Raw genomic sequence first — 13333 nt, 5'->3', positions numbered from 1 at the left:
GCGTTAGATAGTGTAAAACCGCCTACACCCCCTTTCATTCAGATTATTATGATATACTTGCTAACTGTGCATTGATTTTCCCTGACAGAAATAGTCAGCACTATAGTACTGAGCCGTATCTAATTAATACGTGATGTCGCGTAGGCATGATAATTGCCTTAGTTTCAAATTTGGAATAAAAACGAACGCGTTTCAGGGAAGAGCAGCTGGATATATATTAGGCTTTTCTTTCACCAAGTTATGCCTATTAGGAATTTGAAGTACTCCCACATAAAAAAAAAACGCAACTGATTTCCAAAAAGGGGGGGCCGGGGCCGGGTCGGCCCCCCCTGGATCCGCCCCTGCATACATACATACATACATACATACAATCGACCAGCAGCTGTTCTGAGAGTGTGAATATAGTTTATTTTGGATTTTTTTACTGCAGTAAAAAAAATCAAGGGAATGCGAGGCTGAATAGGTTTTTGGGACATACCTCAGTGACTGACCGAGCAACGTTTCGAAAAGCGCCAATTTGTTTCATACCATACTCATAGTGGGTGTTTCACTAATATTTGTTGGAAGTGCAGCGATCGATGTCATCTTTTGCACGTTAGGCGTACCATGGTAGTGCATGTAGCTAGCTGTAGCCAGTTTTCCGATCCTATGTACCTGTGAAAATATGCGCAATATTACCAGATATATACTCTGGTATTTACGACAGTAGTATTCGAATGACTCGCTCTGAATAGCCTAATATATAGGTTCAGATAAAGATATTCAAGTTGAACTGCGTAGCAACGAAAAAGAGTAACACAAACAAAGTATACACATCGAACTGGGAGATCAGGTTAGTTCTCTTTGATTTTTGTGTCTTAATTTGCCTAGTTGTCTTTGAACGAACACGATATCCTACTTTATATTTATGGTATAGGCTAGGCCTTGCGTAGTCATACGGTGTAACTGTAGTGTAAGTACGGTAAGTGTCACTTGGGCATTTACGATACAATACAACTAACAATAACAGTTAGGCCCTAGGTCTTAAGTAACTGACAGGCAGGCCTCGACAATTATTTATAAAGTACTCGCCATTTGGCGACCGTGACTAAATGTCTACTCGCCAATTCGCAATATTTACTCGCTACTAGTATTATCATTATGTTCTAGCCTAGTCTTCATAGGCTAGGCTTACAATAGGCTAGTATAAATTGTAATACTTAGTAATAGTAATAAATTAGTAGTAAAAGTATAAATTCTAGTACAACAGACATAATTTCTATAGACTATGGTTAGGCAAATACTTGTGGGGTTAACAGACATCCAAATTTCTATGGAAATGGCCTCATTTCATGTTGGAGTCCAAGCGGATTTAAATATTACCTAATACGGAATTTGAAATTTTTGAATATCCCTAACAGAGTCTGCCAAATGTGACTAATTTTGCCATACAATTTACAAATTGCTATTTTGGAAAACATTTGGCCGTAATATCGATCTAATAAGCCTTTATTTGTGCAGTGCCGATATGGCCAATATTGGATTTGGACTATATTCCGATACCGGTAGCGTTATTTTTAAACAGCCAGAACGAAGGTAAAATCGCACTTCAAGTCATGCATTAATACATATAGTATCAGAATTATGATCAGTTATCATAATTTATTACCATTTGCGCAACTCGCATATAGTAACCACTTGTATATAGTAACCACTTGCATATAGTAACCACTTGTAACTCTCATTAGTAAATGAGTAAAAATAAATTTCCCCACCAAGTTGATATACATGAAACTGTTTGGTAGCATTTTCGTTGGTAAAAAAAAGGCTATAAGAATAAATCATCGCAAGTACTGTAACAAACATTGGCTTGTTGTGAAAAAAGATCAGTCAATATCGCTTTGCCATTATCGACGAATGATGCTAAATTTTACTGATGCCAATATCACAAATGATTATCGGTGCAACACTAGCCTTCAGTGAACAATGATATTAGTCATAGTTTTATGAAATATATGGCTGTTATGCTGGCAGCCCATTTTAGTATTATTGAAAATGTTGGCGCGCACGTTTGTGCCTGTGTACATGTACATACTTTTGACAGCATGGATAATGTTAAGTGAGAGACTGTACCAACAACAGACGCTCGCAGTTCCGTACCTATCGGACTCAATGCAGAACAACACCTTTGTGGTTTATGTCACTTTTAAGAGCTAAGTCATGGAAAAGCAGTGAAAGTTTGCTTAGCCTAGAGTACAAATTAATGATCTTTAAATTCCCAAGAATTTCTACAAATGGCATTCCATAAAATTGTGTTTCTTGTGGAACTAAATTAAGTTAAATTAAGATTAGTTTTTGGTTTCGATGAAATTGTAACCTTTGTACAGTTGTCAAGCAGGTGGATGAGTGTGTATGTGATGCCCTAGATTGTAAATACTTCAAATGGGTAACCTTTGCAGTTCTCATAATTGGTACAAGAACCCTATTTTTTGGGTGGAGTGTAATATTGTGACGAGCCCGGCTCCCCCGATAGTAAAACTATATCGGGACTCGCGATAGAAAGGTACTGGGATATCTTGATGCCGTATTTATGCTTCTTCAGGAGATGTCTCGAACGGAAGAAAACAATGAGTTCACAGAAAAACAATTTGACAAGATCGGATTTGATTAATGATTCGGTATAATTTCTTCTCTGTCGATTCTCTTAACAAATAAAACTAAATTACAATGATTTGACTTGACTCCGTCAATTAAACAATTAGGAGTGATGAAATAGTAACGAAGCAATGACGAAGCGACGAACTGATCACGGAGCGCTGACGGAGTGATAAATTTGCTGACCAAGTGATAAATTGATCACGGAGTGATAAATTTCTGACCTCCTTTTTCTTTTATACCTTACTTCCATAAAATCTCACTGCGCACAATCAGTAGGCAGCCAATAACCTGACCATCCTGTATTAACTTAATGATATAAAAATAAGTGCGCTGGCACTGATCTGCCCTGATTGGTTGGGAGTTTGGAAGTCCATCCCCTTTCTATGGAAACTTCCATACCACGTGAGAGAACCTTCTCGAATGTTCCACAGACATAATGGAATCTATTTTGGGAAAAGGCCCTGTACCAAGATTCAATAAGATAGTTAAAAACTTCTCGTGGGAAAACTGAATCCATGACCTAGATAAATACATAAGAGGCCTGTAAGGTATCTCGATGGAGTTTTTCGGTAACATCAAAGAGATGGTATCACTATTTCATAACATCCCCCTCAATCTTTTAAAATTTTTGGATACTCCAAAATTTTAACATCATACTGCTTTAACTTATCATTATCTCAAGAAGGTAGAGTACTGTAAGCACATTCACTAATATTCATTGACTTCAATAAATGGTCTGCATGTATCTCAAAGGTTAACATCTTGGTTACGAATTATTAAAATGATCATATGGTATATACATTGACACTATCTCCATGAAATTTTTGTGTACCTCTTCAATAATGATGACATCATATTATGTAATCTAAAAAAAATATCATTAAGATATCTTAAAGTTACATGACACAGCAAAGTATGCAGTATCTCTTACAAAATACATTTTTGCATTTCATACATCCATAATACATTTATATCAAAAGTGAAATCATGCCGTGATTTGGGGAGAGATCAGAGAATACTAGACTTAGTTATCTTTTAACTGAATAGAACACCTCAGCGTTCCATAAAAAATTCGTACATTACAAAAGAACCTTAAAATATTACAAACTCATTTACAAAACCTCCTCTTCAAATGAAGGCAGTTTCAAAACTGCTTTGAAACCTTGTGAATCATATACATTCACTTCAAGAATATCAACAAAATGTGACTCGATAGCATAGTGACCCTAGGTATGCACTCCGAAATAATTCTAGTAAAGTACCAAAGTACTAGATATTCGATACCATAAAAGAGACCCCATAGACTATGACATCAACAAATCTTTCTTCAAATTAACATAATACTTAACATCTTGTCTTTTCAACTTCATGATGAAATTTACTTTTGCATGAATATTTGAGAAAAAGAAAATATATACATAACTTCCTCAAAAGATCTATACTGTACTTTCATTTGCTTCAATAACTGTTGCTGTAAGCAAAAGTTGCATATCAACAATGCTGTCTCTGAATAGCCTTCAATATAACATAAATGATGCAATGTAAATATCCTTAAAATATTTCTCAATATATGAAAACCCATGTTGCTAATATTCCGGATATGTTCTAATTGCCGGGTAAACGTTTGAACGAATTCATAAGGAGAAAAAAGGTATACTCATTACACATTTGTTATAAAAGATGAAACTAGGTCACTTGGTGGTGGTTTTAACAATAAAGCTTATATTGTTACACCATACAGTACAATGACTTCCACTTAATAGGTATGCAGGTAATTGCCATGATGCATTCCATTCATACAATTGTGGGTAAAACACCTGTTCATCTGAACTTAAGGCAATATGCAGTTATACATATTAACCATATAATGTTTGCAACATCCTGCCTGGATTGCCTGTAATATTCAATCCCTTTTCATGGAGAAAATTCATTATTTCCCCTGTGTTGGAATATTTTCCTACATTCCACCAAAAATCATGACTCTTAAAGCCTGTTGGAAAACATGGTGTCTGATAGGTGACCAAAACCTGTAATTCACCCAATTTGTATCTAGCACATTGGACTTTCATGTCTCCTTGTGGAGCATTTGCAAAAACTTTCTTTTGCCTTAATATGCTATCTCTCATGGAAGGATATGGAATTGCTAATCCTTCATTATGTGCTCTATTCTCTAGAAAGGATGCAACATTCATTGGCTTAGTGGTCAGAAGACACATGACGTGATCTGAAGTTACCCCTGGCAAAATGTTACCAAACTCATCATGAAACTCAATATGTGCATCTTGCATGACATTAACATTTTCTGCATTAGAAGTGTTACTACTCAAAACATTTCTCATTCGAGCAACCTTTTCACTTGATGAACCCTTTGTTTTCAAGACATTTCGCAATTTCTGAATGTTGGTGATATTCTTAGTTTCAGAAGATGCTCTTACAAAACATGGTTTAAGCCTGTTATAATTGAATACATCACTAAGAATTTCTCCTTTGAGAGTGGCCAACAAATAATGAGTCCTATCCAAAACTTGATGGATCACTAGTGGTCCACACCATTCTGCAGCAATTTTGCGAGAGTTCGCAGTCAAGGAGGAAGACGTTGGCTTATATAGATACACTAATTGACCCGTTGAATAAATTGCACCTTTGTTCAGTTTTGCACTTATCTTAACATTTTGAGCATCTTGTTGCTTCTTTTGTAAGACTAACATTACCCTTGACAAATGATCAAATCGTTTCTTTAACAATGCAGCATATTCTCCATGAGATTGTGATAATCCTGCCATTGGATTGAACGATAAATTTGTAAGATTTGGTGGCTTACGTCCAAATGCAAGTTCAAATGGGCTATAGCTACCTAACTGAGGAGAGGAAAATGTGTTATATGCATAGGCTGATGTTGGGACAAATCGTACCCAATCCGTACCAAACTGATTTAAGTTCACTTTGAGGAAATTTGAAAGAGTCTGAATGTGTCTTTCAACCTGTAAGCTTCCATGATTGTTTACACTGATGAACTTTTGTTCAATGCCTAAAGCTTTACTTAAGAGCTCCACTAATTTTCCTGTAAGAGAAGCTGCCGCATCACTTATGATACAAGACGGTGGACCAAAAGTTGTGACTACCCTCTGCAATAATGCTTCACATATTGTTTCAGCATCAAGAGTCTTAAGAGAAACACATACAACAAATCTAGTGATCTCATCACAAACAACCATCAAATGTTTAAATCCTGTAGCCGTTATGGGCATAGTCTTGAAATCCAGACTAAGTCTGTCAAAAGGACGATAAGAATCAGGAATGCGAGCATGATATTGTCTCAATTTGTCCGGTTTCTTACGGAATTCTTGACAACGGAGACATGCCTGAATATAATTACTGATGCGTTGAAACATATTGCGCAGATAGAAATGCTGTCTAATGGTCAAATATGTACGCATTACACCCTGATGATTACTTAACAAGTCATCATGATATCGAGATATTATCTGTTCTACCATAGTCTCAGGTACGACTAACTGAAGAGTCATCTTAGCATCATTAGTCTCATGCAAAAATATCCTGAATAACAAACTATTACATAACAAATAATCCTCTGCTTGAGAACGAACAGTTCTAGCATGCTTAACATTACTTGGAATAATATCATGTGCAAGAAAATCATAAATTGGTTTGTAGTAAGGACAAGTTTGTTGTTGAATTTGCAACTCTTTTACATCAAATGGCAGATCATAGTTTTTGATCAGCTTTCCTTGAATTGCCTTCATGACTTTATTCAATTCCTTTTGTTTTGGAATGTGCCCTGTAACCAAATGATCAATGTTTGTTATGACTGGCTTTGGCTGAACAAACAATTCTGGTGGTGGTTCTCTGACTACCTCTGGCACTCTATGTCTACTCTGATCCACTAATCTTGGCTCTGTAGGTTGAGAAACACTTGTAAAATTTGGCACAACTAACATGTCAGGACTATGAGTATGTCTATTTTCACTCGGCATAGAAATAGTAGGCCTTTGAATACATGTTTCTCTCTTATCAGTAGAATTAACTGGTGTAGTCGTCTTTTGTGACTCAGATTGTGGTCTCTGTGTAGCATGATCATTAGAATGTGTTGCCTTAGGAATGGATGTCCTATTAACTCTATTTGTTGATTCTTTGGCTGGGGAATCCTGCTTGGACTCCTTTGTGACTTTATTCGGAAATAAATCTGGAACTTTGATTCCCATTGACCTTGCCTTTGACCTTGTCATGATTGGATTAAATGTCTCCTTAGGTGGAGTTGAAAAATCCTCACAAGAATTGACCTCTTGAGCAACCTGATCTATTTCAGAGTGAAATTCCTGTGGTGCTCTAGACAAATAATCTGCCAAAACCAATTCTGAGCCTTTCTTATAACCAACCTGAAATGTATATTCTGACAATTTGAACAGAAGCTTACGTAAGCGTGAAGTTGCTGGTTCTTGTTTCGACTTAAACAATTCAACAATGGCAGAGTGATCAACATATGCCTCAAATTCTACATTTTGCAATAAATGTTTGAATGCTGTCACATTAATAAATAGACCCATCATTTCTAATTCAGTTACACTATACCTCTGACATGCTGGTGGTAATATCTTAGAATAATATGCAATAATATTCTCTTTGCCATTAACTCTTTGTGTCAGGTATGATCCTGTTGCTACTCGTGATGTGTCGCTATATAATACAAAACGACCATATTTTTGTGGCATATGCAATATAGGTGGATTACACAACAACTCTTTAATACTTTGAAATGCACACTGATGTTCCTCTGTCCATTTAAATACCTTTCTCTTACGACTCAAATGATGTAATGGTCTCAATAGTGCTTGAATATTTGGGAAAAACGAAGCCACATAATTAACTGCACCTACAAATCGTCTTACTGACTTAACATTGTGTGGTTTCAGTGTGTTCCTGATTGCTGCACATCTATCATGTAAAGGTTGGATACAAGCCTCACCTTCTGGGGTTATTGAGAGCAAATGTCCCATATATCGGACTGAATTTTGAAAAATGCTACACTTTTTCGGAGAGATTTTCAATCCGTTGTCCATTAAAACCTTAAAAATTGCCTGTAGGTGTTGTTTGTGAGATCGTTTGTCTGCACTGTACACAATAATATCATCATGATGAGCAATACAGAACTTATTTGAATTTGGGATCGTTGCCAAAATATCATTAATTTGCGACTGAAAGATCGCTGGAGATAAATTCAATCCCTGTGGTAAGCGTTTATAATAATAATGCTTTCCTCCATGAAATGAAGCAATACCTGTATATTGTTGTGCATGAACACTAAGTGGCAGACAGAAAAATGCAGACTTTAAATCAAGAACACCCAAAATTTTGGCTCCAGAATACCCTATGGTACGGATAGTCTCATTCAGTAATGGAAATGGGTGATTGAGACGTTTTATTCTACTGTTCAAGTAGCGAAAATCTGTGACAACCCTTTTGTCTTTTGTTCCCTTCTTTGGAATGAGGAAAACCGGTGAGGTATATGACTGATGTCCTACCGCTAAGATTCCTAATCGCACTAATTTGTCAAGCTCACTGGCGACAATGACTTTGTCCTCATCTGAAAGTCTATAGGGACGTATGTAAAATGGCTCGTCATTAGTAAGCGTAATATCAGCCTCATAATTTGGACAGTGAGATAATTCACCATAAAGAGAAAATGCATCTCTATGTGAGTCTAGAAATTCATAAATGCTTTCTGTTTCTGAAGCATTTAGAATACTTTGTTCCAAATTAATGTTATCTCTCATGATTTCCTGTTCGGATTTGGAAACCAGGGGATCATCGGCTGTCAAATGTGGATAACGATGTAAATTATATCGTGTAATTTCATCACGATTCTCTTTAGAGTTAGAATTGGTTTGAAAAAGAGACGGTTTTTCGATGTCTCTCATGACATTTAGAAAATCTAGAGAATCAGTAGGTATGTCTTCTGTGACCGTAATGATATCTGCTAAATCTAAATGAGCCACTGTGCGAGAAGGATGCAGACAAAATTTCTGGTTACCCATGTTCCTTAGTAGAATCTTTGTTCTACCTTTATGCATTTTCACTAACATTCGTGAAGGACACATACGAGATATTAGAGGAAACGGTTTAATAACCACATCTGCATTTCGTGCATATAATGGAAGACGTCCCTGTACAGTAATGTATCTTTGCTGACCTGGGTAAATAACAAATCTCTGCACTGGCCTAAGGAAAACTTTGGCTTGTTTAATTCTAAAACAGTTTGTGGTAAAGTCCAAAGAACCATTCAATTCCTTCAGAGTTTGACTACCTAATATTAAGTCAATACCTGTCAGGTTTGCAGCAATTAAAGCAGAAAGCTGAAATTCATGACCCTGAATTTTGACCTGAAATGTTATCGTGCTATACGCATGAATAAACTGACCATTACCCAACTTTAGGTTTACTACATCAACTGAGACTGGTTGTATAGAGGATAAATACTTAGAATTTTGCACTGTAGAAGAAGAAATGATAGAGCGTGTCGCTCCACTATCAAACAACAATGAAATTCCTTTACCATCATGTAAAGTACCTCTTACAAAATTACGTGTGTCCAGTTGAATATCCACACTACGGTCGTTCCCTGTATATCTAGAACTAGGAATATTACTATTCTTCCAAATATTATTTGCTTTACGTTTCGATCTTCCCTTACTTGGTACTTTGTCTGGAGTCACTGTATGATGAGTGCAATCATAAGTGCTCCCTAATGAAAATTCTGTGTTGGTACTTTCTTTACATTAGCCTCCATTTCATGGCTTAGGCGAATTTGGCAATATTGTGCAAAATGACCTCGATTTTGGCAGTAATGACATGTGATTGAAGGATTAAAACATGGTAACCTTCTCCTGTTATCATTACGACCTGTCCTAGGACCACGAGAATCACGAGAACTATATCTTTGCCTATCTTTTGGATTGTCTTGCGATTCTGACCTACGTGACTGATCAAACTTAGTTTCTAATTCCTGAATTTTGGTACACAACTCGTGTATCTCAGAAGATGCAGAAATAGTAGGAGTCTGAACAGAAGACGCTTTGTCGTGCATTGCCATAAATAGTTCGGAAGAAGCTGTGGGTTGACTTTGGATTTGTAAGTCAAAATAACATTGCACTTTCATGACCAAATCTGCAATTGTTGCTTTTGGTGATGCAGACATTAACACTGCTGAGCGGCATTGCAAAGGCAGGGTCGAGATGAATTTATCTCTAATTTGGTCCTCGCCATAATTTAATTGTGCTGCAGCTTTTGAAACTTTGGCCAAATGAGCCTGAGCTGTATCACCTGGCGTATAGCTTAATGCATGAAATGCCTGTGATTTAGCGTAGGAAGAAGTCCCTGGACTAAAACGAGCAAGGAATTGCTTGCGCAGATCAGCAATAGTTGAAAAACTTTTGTTTTCAATCCAGAGTCTGGCTTGGCCTTTAAGTGTTCGCTTAAATGTGCGACATATTTCATTAAATTCTTCCGCTACAGGGGTGGTTTGGGACGGCAATTTATGCACCTCTAAATAATCTTCAAATCCCAAATAATGAGCTTCGGCTAAATCTGCATCAATTACATCGCCCTGAAATCGTGATGGCAAAAAATCAGTGGGCCTATGTTTCTGCATAACATTAACTGAGGTCGAAGTTTCCTGCTCACTGACGGACATTATGCCGCATACAATTAGGCTAGTTACGAGTATACAACATGAGCCTATACTTAATTGAACACACTATCGACCGTTATTAAATACCAATAACAAATATGTAATACATGGACACGATTAAAATAACTTAACGGTACACTCTGATCTCAAATAGGGGTTGGGATACAAATTGGCATGATTTCACTCACCCTTAAGTTTAACTAAGAACTGGTAGTGGAACTGCAAACGATGACTGAAGTCCCTCGGTAAGTGATTGTAGTAGCGGCAGGTAGTAGCGGTAGCAGGTGGGTAGTAGCAGGTAGGCCTACATCTCGTATACTGCAGATTCGTTCGCCGTTAACATCGGGTCGAGTCTAGATTTGATCGCGAAAATGTTCAGTTCTGATGTTTAGAGCTGTAGTATTCTACGTACTAGTTGCGCGAATGTTCAAACGCGAACTGCATGCTGGGTTGATTAACGTTAGTGTACAGATCAGTGGTTCCGGTGTACAGACTTAGGCTAGTATAGGCTGACTTCCATCGCAGAGTGTGTATGTTAGGCAAGGTCGTGAACATACGTTGTGTTCCTCGTTAGGTCTTCGGGCCAAAAAAATCCTTCTGTTCGTTATTGATCGTAACGAACGAAAGTTGTGAAAGTTCCGTTACCGTTTTGTTCCTGAAGAAAGCAACCGATCTCCACCATGTAATATTGTGACGAGCCCGGCTCCCCCGATAGTAAAACTATATCGGGACTCGCGATAGAAAGGTACTGGGATATCTTGATGCCGTATTTATGCTTCTTCAGGAGATGTCTCGAACGGAAGAAAACAATGAGTTCACAGAAAAACAATTTGACAAGATCGGATTTGATTAATGATTCGGTATAATTTCTTCTCTGTCGATTCTCTTAACAAATAAAACTAAATTACAATGATTTGACTTGACTCCGTCAATTAAACAATTAGGAGTGATGAAATAGTAACGAAGCAATGACGAAGCGACGAACTGATCACGGAGCGCTGACGGAGTGATAAATTTGCTGACCAAGTGATAAATTGATCACGGAGTGATAAATTTCTGACCTCCTTTTTCTTTTATACCTTACTTCCATAAAATCTCACTGCGCACAATCAGTAGGCAGCCAATAACCTGACCATCCTGTATTAACTTAATGATATAAAAATAAGTGCGCTGGCACTGATCTGCCCTGATTGGTTGGGAGTTTGGAAGTCCATCCCCTTTCTATGGAAACTTCCATACCACGTGAGAGAACCTTCTCGAATGTTCCACAGACATAATGGAATCTATTTTGGGAAAAGGCCCTGTACCAAGATTCAATAAGATAGTTAAAAACTTCTCGTGGGAAAACTGAATCCATGACCTAGATAAATACATAAGAGGCCTGTAAGGTATCTCGATGGAGTTTTTCGGTAACATCAAAGAGATGGTATCACTATTTCATAACAGGAGTTCAAAGAGACATTTGGTGTCAGCAGACAGCAAATTGTAAAAATATCAAAAACACAATCCAGGACCTGAACATCAAAGGAATTGATTTATTTGTCAATGCCCATCGTTCTCATTCTACCACCCAAAGTGCCAACTCTACGTTTGGAACAGTTACCAAGGTGTTTAGTTTGTTATCCATTGGATAAAGAAGTATTGTTGTTAATCGTGTGCAGCCCAATAACTATCCTTTTATTGTCTAGGGGAGGGTTTTTGGGAGTGGTTTCGCCCCGTTAAAATTCGTACAATTCTCAGTATGGGTAGCAGTCCTGTGAACTGCTTTCGTTAGTTTTCCCGCCCTTTTCCCCTCCATACACATCATGTTGTAGGTTGTTGTATCGATATGAATGTGATGTTTCTCACCTTTCTCTACCTTCCTTTGTAAATCCTAGGATTATTTATGAGGAGTTTCCATCTTTTTCTCTTGATCACTGGTCTAACAAGTGGGTTTTTAGGCCAGTCCATTAACGCTCTAGTTAGATGGAGCTTCTACTCTCAGCACGTTATTAAGTTACTCCTTTGTATCGTTACTCATTGTTAACTTACATTCCTTCTCCTAAATTCTCCTGTTTCAATTGTTAGACGTTTTTCTCAAATGTTAATTACCTAAATTTGGGGTTCAGGGATGTCTTCTCCTACCCAACTAAAATGTATCAACTGCTTGATGGTTCAACCTGGGAGATCATAATCTGTGTCCAAATGTGCCCGATGTGCACAAGAAGGGACCCCTGTCCAGTATGCTTCCAAAGACTGGCATGGCCGGCTTGGAGAGAGAGAAAGACGGTCATGACAGAGAGAGGTAGTGTCGGCAAGGACCCACATGGAGAGAAATGGGGTGCAGCAGTACACCCAAGAGAATCATGCCCCATTGGGACACAGAAAGACAACTGTGACTGGAGGGTCGCTACGTGATAGCTAGTCCCTAAGTAGATATATGGAACATCTTTTCAATTTCACTGTTTAATGTTTTTGTAGAAAATATGGCAAGGAATCACTATTAAAGCCAACTGGCTTTATGGTGTTTTTGTTTCAGTGAAAATCGTTACCAATGCACTCATGACGCCAAGTGTGTAGGTATGTGTGTTTGGCATGCCTTCCTTATGAATACATGATCTCCAGAAGGGAAGCCTGGAACCAATTTCATACTTAGTGCACATATGCCCCAGGTTGAGTAGAAGAATCTTATAGTTTGTGAAGAATGCAAATGATGATATGAGGTCATTAGAGGTCAAAATTTGAAAACCTTGTAAACGCACTATATCAAGAAGGGAATCTCCTAGTCTCCTGTTCTTTGCATTGGTTCACGGTTGTATCATATAGAAGAGAATATGCCTGTTGCATAACATGTGGAGGTGAATGGTTATTTCAAGTCACAAGAGGTCAAATTGTGAAAAAAACTTTTTAAAGATGCTGTCTCCCGGATTTTGTCATTTTTACCAGCAGAACTAATGCATTGCTTACATTTTTCTGAAAATGATCTGGAATTTTGATGAACTTTGCCCAAAT

At 37.6% G+C, this 13333-nt stretch overlaps 1 protein-coding gene across 1 annotated transcript in view; it reads left to right on the top strand.

Annotated features, from left to right (window-relative positions):
• The first annotated feature begins 458 nt into the window (after positions 1–458).
• LOC139963172 (E3 ubiquitin-protein ligase AMFR-like) overlaps positions 459–13333 on the top strand; it is a 46232-nt gene continuing 33357 nt past the window's right edge. The window contains exon 1 of the mRNA XM_071963728.1: positions 459–832. The gene's annotated coding sequence lies outside the window, so the exon portion shown is untranslated. The remainder of the gene's footprint in view (positions 833–13333) is intronic.

The sequence above is a fragment of the Apostichopus japonicus genome, chromosome 3 (assembly GCF_037975245.1).
Source record: "Apostichopus japonicus isolate 1M-3 chromosome 3, ASM3797524v1, whole genome shotgun sequence".
NCBI lineage: Eukaryota > Metazoa > Echinodermata > Holothuroidea > Aspidochirotida > Stichopodidae > Apostichopus > Apostichopus japonicus.
This window is presented reverse-complemented; position numbering and strand designations above follow the sequence as displayed.